Source organism: Poecilia reticulata, linkage group LG8 (genome assembly GCF_000633615.1).
Source record: "Poecilia reticulata strain Guanapo linkage group LG8, Guppy_female_1.0+MT, whole genome shotgun sequence".
NCBI lineage: Eukaryota > Metazoa > Chordata > Actinopteri > Cyprinodontiformes > Poeciliidae > Poecilia > Poecilia reticulata.
In genome coordinates, this window is record NC_024338.1 from 14,961,929 (window position 1) to 14,975,622 (window position 13,694).

The 13,694-nt window shown below is 39.4% G+C and overlaps 1 protein-coding gene across 3 annotated transcripts in view; it reads left to right on the forward strand.

Moving 5' to 3' along the window:
- Positions 1-2,662: 2,662 nt before the first annotated feature.
- rhbdf1a (rhomboid 5 homolog 1a (Drosophila)) overlaps positions 2,663-13,694 on the forward strand; it is a 29,664-nt gene continuing 18,632 nt past the window's right edge. The window contains exon 1 of one of the 3 annotated variants that reach the window (XM_008415954.2): positions 2,663-3,262. The gene's annotated coding sequence lies outside the window, so the exon portion shown is untranslated. The remainder of the gene's footprint in view (positions 3,263-13,694) is intronic. The other 2 variants (XM_008415952.2, XM_008415955.2) reach the window with 2 other exon arrangements.

Here is a 13,694-nt window from a genome sequence, read left to right on the forward strand (position 1 = left end):
TTATTAGTTCATGCCAAATGCTACGATGTAAACACACGATGCCCACATGCGTCACATAAACAGTTAACAATCATGCAGCACGTGTTACATTTTATTATTAAGAAACAGCAAAAGTGTAATCTCAAATGTACTAATGTAATAAAAAATATCTACTTCTAAAATGTATTCTATTTTTTCATRCATTGCCAAAATACCAACAATAATATATATTGTGTCTTACATACTTTCTGCAGATTATTCCAAATATATGAATTAATTAACTACATGTATGTGTTACACCAGATAGTACGGTACATCTAAATACAAAGAACTACATAACAGTGGTGTTTTTTTTTTTTTCAATTTTACAATCTGTGTGAAATGAAGCTAAAATGTATTCGTTATGCTGCTAAATAGGAATGACATACCAAATTAAGTGTAACCTAAAGTTTTCTTTTCTTTTATTTTAATTTACCTAATCATATGAGAAAGAGTTTAACTAATGTGACCATGTAGATTTTCACACTTAGAGCCCCTTGTCAACACCTCAAACTTCCCTGCTTCTTAGCATCCGCCTCCCTGCTGAAGACAATTCCCAGGTGAATCTGAGCTTTCACTGATGGAATGCACTCAAATGGGCTTTTTATTAAATGGAGCAGCAGGGTGTGTTACTGGTGCTGCAGAGGAATCTTGTTCTCCCAAGTCGAATATTCRCTTTCGAAGAGACTTAAATTCAGCACACGGCTACAGCTGGCTTTTTGCTCCTACAACAGAGCATTGAAATCAAATTGCGCTAAAGTCCAGTTTTGCACGTTAGCAACCGCTGCATCAACAAATACTCAAGGGTCATGTGGTACTAGGGTAGTAAGCAGAATGTGGAGGCTCCGTTGTTGTTTTCATKMCTGGATTCTGTGAAATTCTACTGTGTAATCTTTGTTAAAATGCAGCATTGAGCAAAATCCATGGGCATGTGATGTTATGCTCATCATCACTGAGTCATGTGGACAGATTCCATGAAGAGGCCTGAACCATAAAAATGTTTTYAGTAATAAATCTCTCATAGTCTTTTAAGTCGTTTGAATTAGTAACAGTTATTCATTTTAGACCCACTCAATTGCATACCCGCCGAAATATAGTTTTAAGAGGCTTTTGAAAGCATATGTGATTTGTGCCCTTAAGCTATTTTGCATACATTTTAGAGTTTCCTCTAAATAATTAAAATGAAACTGAAACATTGAGGATTGTGAAGATCCAGCCAGGTCTAAGACAACACATAAAGCTATACTCTAAAACTTAATACTTTATATTAAATAAGGAGGTAAACAGTTTTATGTTTTTCCAGTTTGAAGTCAATATTAAGCATTTATGCATCTTCACTTCATGTCTTGAAGATATTAAGATCCAAACATTAAAGTAATTTATTGCAGTCACATACAAATTGGTGGACAACTTTTGAAAGTGACGTAGTGCGGAAAAAAATAACAGTTTCAACTGTGCCACACTTATACTTGCTCAAAAAAAAAAACATGACATATGAATCTACCTTTTAGTATGAGTTAATTCAATGAGCCATTAATGAGCAGATTTCTACACTGAGGCTACAAAAGTTATATAATTTGATGTGACATATGGAGGTAAAAGTAGAAAAAATTATCCAATACATCTTGATCAAAAGTGTGTGAAGTGTTTGCAATGGGAAATGTTGCTGTGGTCAGCTGTACTGGGCAGCCTGTTTTCAAACATCAAACCCCTCACTCAGACGATATGAGAGCCCTGCGGACACCACTGTATATGAAGGAATTATTTCACCATGAAACAAAAGATTGTTTGGGTGTAGCAGGCCTGTGAGGAGTAGGACAGAGTCAGAGATGGAGTGAAAATACTCCTCCTCCCCCAACCTTACATTGTTTGCTCTGCAGAATGTTGTTTTGATCATGGGGAAAAGGCAGCTGCTCTGCACAAGTCAAACTATGTAACTGATATTTCCATCCTGCCTGGGAAACATGTCAAATTAAGATAATACATATTCTTTAAGACAATATTAACAGTACAGAWTTTTTTTTTGTTCAAGCCAACAGCCTAAGCGTAAGTAATTTTAACAAATTTATGCATATTCTTTAAGCTTCTTTTTTTTCCCCAATTCTTGTCCCTGTRACCTGCAGGTGTTGCAAAAGTGTTTGTTCTTTCACATAAACAAAATACTTATAATGTTTCATTAGGATGTTATGGAGTTAAAGACTCGTGGCAATTACTTTGTGGTACGTCTCAACCAGTTCTGCCCATTCTTCTTTTTTTCCCCTAATAGTTCTGATATTGTCTCTGATTCAGGGATGGTTTACCTCAATAAGTAGAACAGTTGTAGGCCATGTCCTGAATACAGTGGTGTGGTCCTTCATTGACTCAAGCTACAATTCTCTAAATTCTGGAGCCTTTTGTTTCTGAAACACTTTTTTCTTCCACCAAACTTTCCCTGGACAACTGCCGTTTTGTTTTGTTTYTTCCCCATGATATTACAAGCAATAACATCACATCACTCTCCTTTTTTGTTCTTCTCCAGCAATATTTAAATTAAATTAAAAGGTAAYTTTAGGGCTATCTTTGGCTGTAACGCTTGACACATATTTCTTTGTGTGCAATGAATTCCTGACCTAAATTAACTTTGAGATGATATATATGTATATATTTTTTTTACCCCAACAGAAGCAGTGGACCTGTATGGAGAGGGTTAAATGTTTTCGCTGCCTGGACCCAGACGGACCGAAGATAACGCTTAGTCACCCCGATAGTTAACCGGGAGAAGCAGCGCCTCCCCGTGTACTCACCGATTGGTTAACGCGCTCCTCGGGCTCGTCTTTCCGTCAGACCGTCTTCAGCCCAGGGCGGGGCTGACTCTCCACGAAACTGAATTAGGCTACAACCGGCGGCAGAGAGGGAACTTCGGTCGCTCGCTTCATGGAGCAGCGTGGAAATGCTCCGTCCGTAGGAGAGAAGGGCAGCGGACAGCAGCCACATCCCTGTTACACCCTCCTATTTCCCCGCTTGTGCCGCAGCTGAGACCAACACTGAAGCGATTGGATTTTACGCACGGCTCCAGGACTGGTATTAAAAAAAAAGAAGAAAGAAGAAGAAGAAGAAGAAAATCACACATCTGTTTGGTGGTGGGGGGAAAAAAAACCCCGTTTGCTGCCGCGCCGCTGTTATGATAATGTAACAACCGGTGATCTGCTGCCTGTGGAAGAATCTCAGAATAAGGATATCTCTTATACCGCCGGACGTTTTAAGGGTGAGTTGTGTCTTTTTTTTATCGTGACTGTCTGCTGCTGTGGTCGCCCCATACGGAAGGTAGGCAGGCAGCGGTCGGAAGAAGCGCTCAGCGTCGTGATTATTAAGAAGGAAACGAGCTCGTTCAAAGTCGATTGAATTTACTGGCCAATTAACTGGTCAGCGTGGGAACCCTTGAGATTCAGGTGACAGGTAGCACTTTGGGACACTGTGTTCTGTGCCATTTGCTGCTGTTTGTAGCGGAGTTGTCATTGTGAAAGTGGAGAATTTAAAGTGCTCCAGCTCTGTAGCATATATCTGGGTTCGCTCCAATAGGCCCAACCGGCTTTCTGAAACRAGAGATCCGTACTGTAATGTGTCCCAGTGGGATGAATGGGCTGACATGTGCAGGCTACCTTTTCTACTTGAGCTCCTACTTGWACAGAAATGGTGAGATTATTTTTAATAAAAACCCTCATGATGTTTCATTCGAAATTATTACGTTTGAGGAAAAAAACTTAAGTYTGTGGTATGATTTTCGATTTTATTTGGAAAGATGGACTTGATTATGAGTAATTGGTGAATGACCAGGCARCTGACACCATGCACAGTTTCACCATGACCTCACTCATCTTTGTCTTCCTCCCACTCTACCTCTTCTTCGTGGTCACCATCAGCATCCTTCTCCCCATGCAAGTCGGCTCACACATTTCCTTTCACACCACTGCGGATGGCTTAATAAATAAATGTTTGTGTAAGTTCACCAGAAAAGAGAATCAAGAGCCAGTTTTCTTTTTGCTGTGCTTTGTCCCAAGATTGTTGCCTTTGTGTTGCACTCGACTGTCCTAAAATGACTCATAGTTGAGAGAGTTACGATATTCAAACAGTTGCAGCACTCTACCCTCTCCACCCCCCACCCCCACCCAAAAAACAAAAAAAACAAAAATTGACTCAGGGCAGCATCACAAGTAGCTTACATATTAACAATCTGCGGTCTTGTTGACAAGTTACGCTCATCGCCGTCCTACAATACCTGGCCAGGACGAAGTGAAACTGTAGCCACACTGTATTAGAAAGTGCTGACTTATTTTGGCAGCGTGGACGTAGAAGCACATGGCCAAGTTTGTGTGCCCAGTGTTCCTGAAACATTATCACATGGAGCAAGAGGGGTGGGTGATGTAATCCGACCAATAAAGCAAACCCCTGATGTGTGATAGTGGCAGTCGTGCTCATCCTCTGTCTCTGCTCCAACTGGATCCCAGAGAGAATATTCCCAAAGTGTCCTGTTGTTGTGTTGTGGTCCATTTATATTCCAGTGTTGCTTCTAAGCAGCTCTGCTGAAGCAGATCCATCATCCAGCGGGGCCTTTTATCGACAGGCTGGTATGAGAGTTTTTCAGGCGTCCATTGACGGGGGCCACACCATAATTATGCCAGCATGACTCATGGCACAGTTTCTCTCTGTCATTCCGTCCAAGTGCACAGTCCTGAAGAAACCCTTCATGGTGTTGACTTCAAATACAGAGCAGGATTTCATGCTCGGTTCTCATGCTGTCAACTTTCATTCATTGCCATTCTTCCATAGGTGCAGTTTTTTTTTTTTTTCCATGCATCTAAAACTATTCAGCGCCAAGTAAACACTCCTCCTCGAGTTTATTTTCCATTACTGACCTACTGTCAGTTAAAGATGATGCACCTAAAAGGACGACGCTGTTATTTTGTTGACATTTGTTTCATTTTTTTTTTTTTAATTCTCAATGTTTAGCTGGACTTCATGGAAACTTTCTCTGTTCCCAAACCTGGGTGTACCCTCTGGGATTTGCTGGTCATTTTCTTCATTTTGTCTGGCTGGAGCTCTCTCTGAGTTGAATGAAACGAGCGTCTGTCGGCTGAACAGTTCCATGTGTGTGAAGCACATGATTCTCTAAGTAACCTTAGGCTATTTAAACCCACAAAACGCATCTGAATCACATGCAAAAAGCATCCCGAGGGTATGTAAAGTCTACAGCAACAAAATGTCGAGAACATTTTGTAATCGCAAAATGTTGAAATTGTCATTATTTTGTGTGGCGTGTCTTTGATTTGAAAGTATCACATGCTTTCTTTGTGTATACAGGATAACCCTGGAAGACATTCTGGCAGAAGCAACAAGCGATTTTAAACTGGGGTGTAAATTCACCTATCAGTGCGAAGTTCTTAAATATGCCACGAGATCTATAACAGGACTGTTTAGATGGAAGAATCTTCATGAGTTAAAATGGCCCTGCCAAAGTTTAGACCCTAATCTAGACATCCATCCAACATAACTGAGCATGAGCTGTTTTTCAAAGAATAGAGTTCATTATAGATGTGCAGAGCTGCAGAGTGGTTCAACAAAACGTATTGACTTAGGAGAGTTGAATCCACATGCACACCACACTGTTCATATTTCAACATTTTTGAAAAGCGTGCATCATTTTCCTTCCACTGTACTATTATACAGAGCTTTATGTTAGCCACATTAAATGTTAATGGGATTCATTGTTTATAGTTGTGATGTGGGAAAATATGAAAAGGTTCACAGGCCACCGTGTGCTTTGTCTGCTACTGTTGAGTCTGCTACTATTAATATTTGCATCCTGGGCGGACTTGTTAACAGCCGACATGGAAACAATACTTGGACCTGTTAAACACGTAGACTAACTTGTTCTTCCGCTTGGGAATCAAGAAGCATGCATTCCTGCTAAGTAAATTGTTACAACTGATCCCACCATTGAGCTCAAATGAAGCATAGTTTTAAAAACTTGCTTGCTATGTTCGATGGCTAGACATCTAGAAAATCAGCATTTGAACGATTTCTCCATCACACTGGCTCAGTGCCTAGCTGCCTGACTTTGATGTGGTTGTGGTTTTGACTAAAATGTCAAAAAAAAAAAAAAAGAGTTTTCCCTCTTTTTTTTGTTGCATGAGTTACACTGTGATGTCTGTGAAATGCATCTGAAATATAACATTCAAGCAGACACATTTTGTTGTCATATTAGCGGAGTAATAAAAAAAACCCAACACATTGCATCGGATGTGGACAATTCTCGACACAAAACGACAACAAAAAAAACACTTGTGCAGCTTATTGTTCTTTTTGGAAGTGAGRTATGCWGTCGATGTACTTGAGAGAGTTCAACCATTGCAGCAGCTGCACCTATCCTCGTGACACCTTTGGTGGTTGCATGATGCAGCGGCCGGCATGACGATGAAGTCAGTTGTGATGTAATGCAGCAGCAGGGCTATTTCAGGTTTACCTCTAAGCCTCCAAGGCTTCCATCTGCCAGCATACCACCCTGCCTTTCTCTCAGTCAGCACCTCGTCTGTCATGAGCTGAACATGAACTGGCATTCGCAGAACATACTGGAAACCTTTGACACACAAGGAAAGCTGGGAGATAATCTGACATGGAGCATCCAAGTCACAACGGATGGTTTTATTTAACTCGAGGTAACATTAGCCTGTTAAATGGCTGAACACGTCTGATTTAGGATTGGCGTTTTCATCGTGATTGAGGGTCTTCACCTTGAGGGCAAAGCTCATTTTTCAGAGAGATGGGAGTACAGTGTGTGTGTTCCCCCCTCCCCTCAAGGCTCAGTAAAACTACAGCAGCACCTTTTTGAACTTTGGTCTTCCTCTTTGAGTGTGAAGAACTCTCAGAGTTCGGGTTGATCAAACAGCTTAAGAAATTCTCACCTTTACATGATACTCTGACAATGAAGTGGACACGCAAGGTGTGAATTGCTTACTTGGAGGATTTCACAACTTAAACAGGGTTTAGTTACTGAAAAGCAACTAAATCTACCAACTGATTTAATTTAAGTACACATAAATTCTGAATAGATTGATTTTCTTTTTAATTACATTTCATTTTTGTACATGACTGTAATTAAAGATCAAATTCCCGTGTTTCAAGAATTTGACATTCAAGAAGAAACCTTTAATTTCCCAAAGAGGCTGTTCTTTTTAACACACATCTGCGAGCAATTAGCTGACTAGAAGTAATGAAGCGCCTGCACTGCCAGACTGCGAATGCTCACTTTGAGTAGGACAAAAAAGAAAAAAAGGGGGAAAGCCTTCCTCAAAGACACGTTGGCCATTACTATTGTGGAAGGAATAATCCATTTAAGCTATAACTTGACAGTGACAAAATGTAGGTGAATTTATGAAGAGGCGGGTAAATGTGATCAAACGGTTTGGGGGTTTGGGATTTGAACAGCTAACCTGCTGGGGCAGCAATGTGCCATTGTCAGACAGGGATGTAAGGACTGCATACAGAATGCAATGTGTCTATATGACAGAAGCAATGACAGTGTGTGAGTGTCCACAGAGCAGAGGGAAAGGTTGATAACCCAGGGCCCATCTGAACTGAGAAATACCCTGATCAGCAGAATCGAATGCAGCAGACAATAACATGTTAAGGAGGATGGTGTAAAAGTGTTTGTTGGAGGCCGAGAGCTGTTTTGCCTGTTATTTTTATGTATTTATTTATTTTTTTACATTCATTTATTTATTTGGTCACAATCCCTGTTTATGCGCATAAAAATGTTCAGCACACTTTTAACTTTATACAACATCACCAAAATGCACACAACTATTAATTATATGAAGAGAAAAACTGTAGATCCATAGAACAGCCTTATAAAATAGTTTGCAGCAACATGATGTTAATTTATCACCTTCCTGCAGATTTAAAATGTTTACACAGAAAAAAACAAACAAACAAATGGATAATCAATTACTCTAATTCCACTTTGACTGCTGCTATTAATCATGCCCGGCTTTCCGAGTGCACTCACAGCAAACCATCACATACGGGGTGGATTTATGATTTATTCATTGTAAAATAAATGAATGAAAATTAAACAAGTCTTTAAACAGTTTAATTTTGTGGTCAACATCTATTCCTTACTTCCAAACTTCCAAAACTTTTTTTCTTCTTCCCAGATAGGTGCAATATTTTCATGGATATGAAGCTCCACCAATTCCAAATACAGAGCCTGATGTTGTCCTGCTGTTTTTATGTGGCTGCATCTTTTATTTTCAGTGACTTCAGGTGTGGCAAAAAATAAAAAATAAATAAAAATATCAGGGGAACTGAGAGTGTGAGACCAGATGCTGCTCACTTGAGATATCGCTGATGTTTTATTATGTGGAAATAAATAAAAATGTAAGGTAAAGGGACACCTCACATGTTACTGAGTGAATTGTCTCCTAAAGGACGATGCATGTTGACATACTGCTTTACAGAGCATAACAATGTATAGGATAAATCCCCAACACATTTTGTGTACACTTGTCTGGTGATGTTGTTAGCCACGCCCCTTTGGTTCTGTAATCTCAGTCAACACATGCAGTCTAGGATCAACTTGTCTAAGTGTTTATGTTTAGTTTTTATGTTTATGTCATTGTACTATGAACTGTTATTTTTTTGTATTAAAAATGTAACATTTGTTTAATTACAGAAATATTAATAATAACTCGGGTAGATTTTTAAAAAAAGCTGTACAGAATCATTTTTAAGTAAATTAATCTAGATAAATTAGGTTATTTTTATGTGGCGCTTTTGAAGTGTTGGGTATTAACTAAAAAATACAGAATTTAGTTTGTTTATGGCATAATTCAGAAAAATATTAAATGGAAAATGCATGATTTGAAAAATTAGACTAACTTTCAAAGAACCGTAAGGCGTATTTTTCTATAAGAATTAATCTACTTAAAGCCCTTATGCCTAATTCATTACATCTTAATCATACAGATTTTACAGGACACTAAACTACAAAAAGGTCTTTCAACATGTTTGTTTTTGCAAAATTTCAAATGCTTAAATAAACATGTTTAACTTGATTGTATTTTTTCTATAACAAACATATTAGAAATGTGTCTTTGAAGCAAATAGTGGCTTTTTTTCCTTAAGATGGGGAAACACAACATATGATTAAAATAATAACCTTACTGAAATGTTTCAACTACTGTTAGTTCTGAAGAACCCTCATTTTAAATACTGGTACATTTAGAACATGTTCTGCTTTTATAGTGGCTGTTTGGTAGCTGGAGTGTGCTTACTTTCCCTTAGCTCATTGTTGGTTCAGACTTCAAGCTTCAAGGATCACCCAAGCCGATAGAGTATCCCAACCCTGACACAACGGCGACCAGAGAGTGAGGTTTTAAATAGGGTACCCCCCCCACCCAGGCCCACTCCCACTTTGCTCCCAGCTCCTCTATCTTTGGAGCGGTCAGTTTTCATGCCCAGAGGCTGTGAATCCTCATTGTGTACCAGACTGCTAAACTTAAACTGACTGTTCCCTGAATGGAAGCACACACACAGATTTGTATCTGGAGAGTTTCAGCAGTTCCAACAGCATCACATCCACCAAACTCACTCCAGCTGCTTTCCCAGAAACGAAAAGGGCGTGTTTTGGACCACTGACACATTTCTTATTTTGACTTTTTTTTTTTCTTTTCCTGCTGATGTTTAACTTGGTTTGAGTTAGTTTTTTTTTTCTAAAATTGAACCTTTTTAAAAAATAAAAATACAAACCTGTGGGTGCCAGCTTTTTTGACATAAGTAGATTGGAATTTCTTTTTAGCTGTCAGAGAAGGTGCTGTGGCAGGAAGCCAGGCACATTTTACGTCTTTGAGCGTACCTCATAATGCAACTCTCAACTTGCTCTGTCTACATTCACATGCTGCTTACCAATATTGCCAACGTTCCTGCAAATTTCCCTAGCTGGCCCAGCTTGTAATGTTGTGCATGGAAAAATAAAAAAATAAAAACGATGTAAAACCCCTCATTTCTGTTGTGCAGCTGATCACGCCCAGGTTTTTTTTGGAGAAGGCTTCTTTATGGAAGCCCAATGTGGTGTTTATGTATATCCTCTTAAAACGACGAGGAAAAAAAACTGGTGTAAGAGTGATAAATTCTTTAAACTTTCCAGAGTTAAAACAAGACATTTTGTCTAACCACCCACACATTTAGCAATGATTTCATTATTTGTATTTGGAAACATTGCTAATTGTGTGTGCTCTGACTTGAGKGGGAAAAACTGACTTTAGTTCCTTTCTAAAAGACTCTGTGTGTGTTTTCCCTGGTTCCATCAGTTGTAAAAAGGCCTTCCTGTTTCTGGGCTTTGGGACCGTCCCAAAGGACCTGCCCCTGTCTTCCCTGTTTTCCTGTGCTTTTGTCAGAAGTTTTCCACATATCTTTCATCCCTGGTGTATGGCTTCGGTCTCCCCACTTCCTTAACATTCATCCTTAGTTTTTACAAGTCTCTCAACMCYCCCGCCCCCTCAAAAATTTAGCTGTGCTTTCTTTAACAAACGGGGGTTTCATTAAATAAATTAATTTGAGTGAGCTGCAGCAATCTGTCAAATTACTTTTCTGTTCATAATTCTCTCACCTTCCATTACATATCAATAAAATTTTATCCAAAACGTTAATCTCACATTTTCTATGAACGTTTTAACAATTACACTGAGGAATAAGATGGGTCAAAAGATATCAAAATTGCACACAGTCTACTAAAATTGTTATGGATTGTAGTGTAGTGAACTATTGCTGCAAAAAATTTATGAGCAAGCCTAATCAACTACTATCCAAGAAAATTATATTGAAGTATATTCAAACCCTTATGCCTATAGCTTGCCGCTCCTAGTTTGCTCCAAAGTCTATTCTACTGCAAAGCTGTCGCGACGCAACCTTCGTCAGACTCGCCTACTCGAGTCTGCTGTGGGTCTCTGCAGATGTTTATTTGCTGCACAAAGTTTTGTGATCGGGTTGACTTTGCGCACTGGCAGTGATGGAGAACTCGGTCAGAGGGTGGTGCTAAACAGAAAGCCAATAACGAAAACAACAGGTCAGATCATGAGCAACAGAAATACAACAAAGTTTATTTTAAAGAAATCCCGTGAGAAGCCTGCTCATTTCTGAAGGTGTATAATTTAGTTGGCTAAAAAAAATGATTCTGTCTTGGTGCTTCTTTTCTTCTCCTCTACTGAGTGATGGTGCTCAAACTAACACATTATTGCCCCTTACAGGCTACAGTAAAAGAACGGTAGCTCTCCAATTGGAATGTGGTTATTCAGCTGAACTATAAATAGTATGAATACGAGCGTGCGCGCATCCACAAGGTCCAAGCAGCTTGTGTACACAGACATGGAGAGGCATGTCCAGCCCTTATGAGTTTGCAAAAGTCTGTTTGCGTCTAAGGTGCACATCGAAAGATTCATGTTGATGGTCTAAGTACAGATTTTCTGACGCAGTGGTCAATTTGGAGATGGTTTGGGAGAGGCAGAAGTTTATAGAGAACAAAATAAACCCCAAGAAAACTCAGCTTCAGCACCCACTCAGGACATTTATTGAAGGCGCTGGTTGGGCTGTAGCATCAACTGATCATGAGATCACAGAAATATTAATGGATTTCTCAACCATTTGTTTGGTTAAGAGACGCATCTGGACACAAAACATGCTTCTTTTAGTCTCATCATCAAGAAAGGGATGATGGTCTCTTGTTGTTCTTTGAGTTTTGATTTCTGCAGGATCTTCACCTTGGATTCAACACTATGCTGAGATATGAAACTAGAAGCAGAGCATCCTTCAAGCATTGACACTTCACTGATGTAAAACAAACTGAAGCAATCTGCTAAGGGTAACTTTGCACAAGCAATTTTATACAAACGCACGATGTAACAAGAGGGAAAAACGTGCAATACTTAATTTTTTTCTTCAACTCCATAACAAACTTAGGTATTATTCTAATAAAATGATCAACCCATGTGAGTTTTTGTTTTGTCTTGTAAAAGGATGCAATGCAGCTGTAKGTTCTATATAAACGAAAYGGTACAAAACRGTTTGGAGTGATATAAAGGAAGAAATGAATTTGTGTGTGACAAAAGCTGCTGTGGGTTGGGTTTCCTTGGATGATTTTATCAATATGATAAAATCTAGCTGGTTAGGTAAGTGTGCAGAAGAGCAAARAGTCTTTGGAAATGAAAATTCACTGTAAATKYACTGTATCATACGTTTGTTTTTGAGATTATCAGAAATAATACCATAACAAGATTTTCCCCTGTTTTGTCACCCAAATCTCCTCTCACATTTATYATTTCTCCCAGTGAACGCTGTTCATGTAATCCACCGAAACATCTGGTTGGACTTGTTCCTCCTGTAAGACCCAAAGACGTTTTTTTTTTTTTTTGTTGTRGATTGAAAATGTGGCYATTGGCATCTGAAGCTCTCTACATTATCAGGTTTATTCTCATTTTACGGTTAAAGCAGATTACATGCAGCGATTAATTTACATATAACTGATTTGTGAGATTTCACCACATGCAGCCGTYGGGAAAAGTTGAATGTAGCCACATAGTGCTCCACCACACTAACATCGCTTGGCTTTTTTTTAATAATGATGCCTCCCAGCTTTTCTTCCTTCTCGGCCATATTTGCCTTTTGAGCACATGAAAGAGATTCAAATTTGGGAGCTTATTATAATTACCTAGCTGCTGTGTGGGGAAGTAGAATGATTTTTCCCTCCCTCTAATCCAGAGAGAGGCCTAAAGATTAAACAGGTCTCTGCTCCTGTTATCACTACAAAATAAAAAATATATATAATCCTCCCGCCTGTAGAGAATCAGGTTTAAACATTTAGCACCGTATTGAAGTCTCCATATTTCAGTGTGAGTAGAAATGTCTGGTTTGACATTCTCCGTAAGCTTTGCATACATCTAAAATACAAGTCGATACAAAAGTGTCCATTTGCATGTTGGGCAAAACAAGTCCTGTAATGTTGTTGTTTTTTTACAGTAAAATCCTTAGTTTATCATGACTGAACGATAGAGAGATACAGTGCCGTCTTTAACTCTCATAGTGTACGACTCAGTGGCTCCCAGATGACTTTTCTAAGTCAAGTTCAAAGTCTTTCTTTTGCAACTTTAAAAGCTACTCTGTGTCCATATTTRACTTTGTGAAGTTTGATTGAGATTAAACATCTGCTCTCAGCTTTGATCCATGCTAGTGTGGGAAGTGACCATTCATACAGTACCAGCCACACTGAAATCTCTTGCTGATTTCTGTCCTGCAGGCTTTCTTCTCGCAGTAGACCCGTTTTTTTTAAATCGCATTACAGTCACGTACGCCTTGTCAGGGCCAGGGGATGGGATGTGTAAGTTTACACGTGCCGTGTGGATCCGTTCCTGTACTTGTGAGCAATCGTATGTTGTTTCCTTGGTTGTGTTGACCGGACACTAAGAATGCACCCGGTCTGCGGCGTGTTTCCTGCCTTCATTTACACATTGCCCCTCCCCTGTTCTGCGTTTCCTTCCTTCCAGGGCTCCCCAGTAAAACAAGCAGTAACCATAGCTCCTCAAGCTGGTGGTCCACCACAGAGGATGTGACATCACCTCCACACTCCATCCTTTGTCAAGTATTTTTATTCC